The sequence below is a fragment of the Montipora foliosa genome, chromosome 7 (genome assembly GCF_036669935.1).
Source record: "Montipora foliosa isolate CH-2021 chromosome 7, ASM3666993v2, whole genome shotgun sequence".
Classification (NCBI taxonomy): Eukaryota; Metazoa; Cnidaria; class Anthozoa; order Scleractinia; family Acroporidae; genus Montipora; species Montipora foliosa.
This window is the reverse complement of record NC_090875.1, coordinates 8018196-8023195: the sequence shown is the minus strand read 5'-3', so window position 1 is coordinate 8023195 and position 5000 is coordinate 8018196.

The following is a 5000-nucleotide window of genomic DNA, read 5'->3' as shown; positions in this document are numbered from 1 at the left end:
CTTCCCAACTCTCTACATGAGATATATTGACGATACTTTGGTGTCCATGCCTGATGTACGGTGGCCCAAAAGGGCCAACACAAACAAAAAAAGGAAACGCAAACAAAGGGGAAAACATCACCAAACAAAAAAAGAAAGCGTGTTAAAGAAAGAAACAGTTAATAAAATTGAAAAAGCAAGACGTACGCAGGGAATGCACAACTCAAAGAAAAATAAAGTACAATGCAAACAAAAAAGCACTACGCAAACAAAAAAGCATGATGCAAACAATAAAGCAGGACGAAACAAAAAAGCATGACGCAAACAATAAAGCACAGTGCAAAAAGAAATGAAATTTCTCGCAGTATCATCCTTTCCACCCCAAATAAAGGAGTAAAAGAGTGTTTCCAATTCTTTAAGAAAAAAGTCATTTGGAGTAGGAAAGTCGGTAATTGTATTCCACTATTCGCTGGATTTAAACAAAAATCATTATCCCTAGGATAAGAACATCAAAAGGTTCATTAAATACCCATGCTATATTTTTCTCCCGAAGTAGCGTGTCCTTTGAGAATCTCTTTCCACCCAGGCATACAGCTACTCTATTGTAGTCCTATATTCCTATACTCAGGGTAGCTACTGTGATTGTGTTTCTCAATCGAAAAGAGATTTATGTGGTTAGAGAGATCACTTGAGAACTGCAGAAACTAAAACATTCACACTATGGAACTCGTCAAAAGCTTGGAAAACCTGTTTAGTAGATCATAATAAATCCAAAGAAAAACTAGCAAGCTTCAAGTTTCGAAAGTAACACCCTTATCCTTTTCTTGGCTTGAACGTGACGTCATAATTTTCTAAAATCCAAAACTAAAGAGCCCAGAAAGTTTTTATCCTCATTAGGCATACGAGGGGGTAAATTTGTATCTGTTTACAATGTTTCAACTCAGTAGCTTGCTTCGTCTGGAAACCAGCGCATTTTGAATTTCAGAGTTATAGCGGTGCGTGACAGAAAGCTACGAACGTGTTCGTGGAAAAATATATACTTGACTCGTGATTTTTAGCCTATTCAGAAATTAAAGTATTAGGAAAAGTGCTTACGTAAATGCTTGTTTCTTCAGCACAGATAATCAGTCGCCTAGATAGCCAAAGTACGTTCTAGAGTTTACACTATTTTCTGGCCTGGCCGCCATGTTGGTGTACCACGGATACACCAATATGGCGGCTCCATACTGGGCTCTGTAAATCTGGGCATAATATTTTGACGAATATCTGAGGTTTAGGAAAATGCAAAGACTCAAAACTTGGAGAGCTGTCTTCTTTATCAATCTTCTACAACATGACAACATCAACAACGTCACTTTATCCACTGTTTTTTTTCGAATTATTTTTTTATTGTGTGGCAGTGCAAGCCAGGAATTTCAATGGTTTGCTATGATATTTTGGGCGATAAATTTGGCGGCCGGCGACCAGAATTGAAGTGTTTGCACATGCGCTACATTTGACGGTGATGACAAATTTGCCAACTGACTACGTTCCTGCTTGGTTTTAAGTTTCTACCACGATGTTCTGTAGCTGATGTGGATCAAAGTCGCCTGAAGATGCTGAAGTTGTTCCATCAACATAGAACATGCAAAGAACGAGAGAGAACATCATGGTTCGAGTCAAAGAGCCAAGATAAAAGGTTATCGGACAGCGATCTTGACTACAGCATTGATAAATTGTGTGGCTACCAGAAAGCCACGTTCCCCTTGTGCATATACGGCGGGCAAGACACATACAGTAGTCGCATTAATTTTTTGCGAATATGCACATAGAATAACAATCCCAAGATTATTGGTAGGATTGTTGTTATTTTTTTATTGAAACATATTTCATTACATGTTCACGTCAAGAGGTAAATAAGCTCATCACAGGTGGCTTAAACCTAAACTTTAAATTACAACATACAATTGACACAGACACAGACTCAAGTTCTCCTCATCCATGCTACGCACTATGGCATCATTATGCATTTCCTTTGTGCGCATGCACAATAAACCACTCATTGAAGACTATTGTTATGTAAATGAAGACAGGCTATATGACACCGAGTGAATACCACGAGTACCCTCTTCCTTTCTGCAGTTCAAAGGAGGTAAACTACAATGAAGATATTTTTTATTTTATCGTGTTCTCTGATACTTTGCCATTTCCAAGCTTTAGATATGGAAGGACATAAGGTCGACGACGATGTCGATCTTTGAAACGACGAAGAGCTGCCTCCTGATCTTTCCACAAAAGAACCTAAAACGGCTTCACCACAGCTCAAGTGGAAGAGTTAGGCCAGGCTTTGGGGCTTTCATAGCTCCACAGATCCTTGGAAAAGATCTCAACGTTCCTAGAGAGGAAGTTCAACGAGGACTCGGATGTTTTGTAGCAAAGTTCTGATAAAGAAACGACTTCACATTCTAAGTACAAGGCCTCTAACTCAACGTCTAAAGAAGATTGAAGTGCCAAAAGTCTGAGCAGTGTAACTCAGAAACCCAAAAGTCGGAGCAGTTTTCCTCAGCAAGAAAAAGACAGAGGAAGGTGGCTCATCTTTAGAACCCTCTGTTAACGGTCTTTTAGAATCCTTCGCAGATGAAGATCAAACAAACGAGTCAATAGAGGATTTGGGTATTTCAACATCCATTTTCAATGATGATGAATGTCTTGGCCCAAAGGTGTCAGATGCATTGGTCAAAAGAATTAATGAGGCCTTTTCCAAGAAGCCCATGGAGAGCAAATTCAAAGCATTAGCTGAAAACAGTACCGAGGGTTAATCCAGGAATCTGGAATGATCTCCCAAGGGCATCAAAAAAGCTTGATGTCAGAAGCTCAGAAATCTGCAGTCCACGTGGCTGAGGCAATTACATTAGCCATTGAATCTCTAATTCAATGCAAGAAAGAAAAGACAGAGTTGGACCAGAAAGTATTGCTCGACTACCTGTGCGACTCTTTGTCTTTCATCAGCGATGCTTCTTTTCTAGTCTCACTGAAAGGCAGAGAGCTCCTAAAGCCCGATTTATCAAATAATTTTCGCTCTCTATGTTCGCCATCTACACCTCTGTCTCGCTTTCTTTTTGGAGATGAGTTAAGCAAAAGCCAACAACATCATGGCCAAAGTTATGCCCAAGAAAGGGAAAACAAGTTCTGACAATAGGTGAGACAATCGTCCTTTTTTATGGGACCGCTCGACTGCATCACGCCGCGGTCGTTACAACTACAGCTACAACAAGAGAGAGTTCTCCCGAGGAAAGTTAAGTTGCTACAACAAGGGCAAGGAGAACAAAGCCAGTAATTTAGCCAAATTTGTTGAGAACTAGGGCGTCAAATCACCTCTGATCCTTGGATCCTACAGTGTGTTGAAGGTTATCACCTCGAATTCGAGAGTGAACCTTGTCAACCAGTGTTGCTTTCTCAAGCAAAGTTTTATAAAGGCCAGCGTCAAGCTATTGACAAAGAGGTTTTAAAGTTACTCGAAAAAGGAGCTATTGCCAAGGCTCAACATTGCCAAGGAGAATTTATTTCAAATTTATTTGTGATTTCAGGCCAGTCATCAATCTCAAGCCATTGAACAAGTTTGTCGTTAAAAGACATTTTAAAATGGAAACTATCAATGTTGCTTGTGAATTAATCAACAGCAATGATTATTTAGCCTCTGTAGATTTATCAGATGATTATTTCAGTATCCCAATTCATGAGTCGTATCGAAAATTTCTACGGTTTATCTGGAAAGAACAACTTTGTCTTCCATTCGGGTATAGTTTAGCGCCACGCACGTTTACCAAGGTCCTGAAAACTCTATATTCTTTGTTGAGGTCTGACGGCATGAAGGTTTGCTATACATAGACAATACCTTAATTATTGCTGCAGCCAAGGCAGAATGTTCGACCAATGTACATAAGCTAATAAGACTTCTTGGCGACCTTGGTTTGAAAACGAATTACAAAAAGTCTCAGGTTGATCCTGTGACACGATTGACGTAGTTACGATTCAACCTTGATTCTTCAGCTATGACTATATCTCTTCCCGAAGAAAAGATTGAGAAAATTTTTTCAAAGTGTTCTCAGTTATATCCATCAAAGATGGCTACCATTCGCCAGGTGGCCGAGGTTTCCGGCTTGTTTCAGTGGGCTAGGCACTAGCAGTCGTTTTTCAAGGTCCGCCATAAAAATAACGGAGAAAACGACCGCCATTTTAGTTCCCATAGCAATGCCGTGAGTTTGTACGAAGTGTTTTTCATTAAACGTAAGAGTTTTCTCCAAGTATGAGCTGCATTAGTTCCCATAGATCGCTTGTTGGGATAGGTAATTTCTGCTTATAGTGATCTTCGTAATGGCGGAAACAACGTCAATTCCTTCCTCTTGAGGAATGTTGGTGTAGAGAGAACTTACGTCAAGTGTAGCAAGGACCACATTGTCTGGAATTTGCATGTTTTCAATAAAGTTGATGAAGTCGGTAGTGTCTTTAATATAGGACTCTTGTTTTATTGCAACAGGTTGTAGTAGTGAGTCTACAAAGCTAAAGATATGCTCTGGTGGGTCACTGCTACCAGACATGATTGGTCTGCCGACTTGTATTTTCTGGTGAATTTTGGTTAGCGTGTAAAATTCTGGTAGACATGGTTGTTTAAGACATTAACCATTTGTGGGTCATTAGGTTGATTTGTCTCGAACCGTATAATTTATTTTACTTTTTGGGCGGTGTCTTGCACAATAGGAGACGAGAGAGGCTTGTAAAACTTGTCATTAGTTAATTGTTGTAAGCCTTCATCTATTTTTTGTGCAGTATCGAGGATGACCGTTGCCGCGGACAACTCTTCGCTTTCTGGAAATTGTCGACCTACTGATGAATGGTTTTGCTTAAAGTGTCTTTTACCATCATTCGAAGACACTTATTTTGACGATTATAGTTCCTCAAAATTTTACATATTCTACATCATTTAATTCCTTCCCGCTCGAGAATGTAAAAGATTTAACAATGGCTCATTTGAATATAAGGAG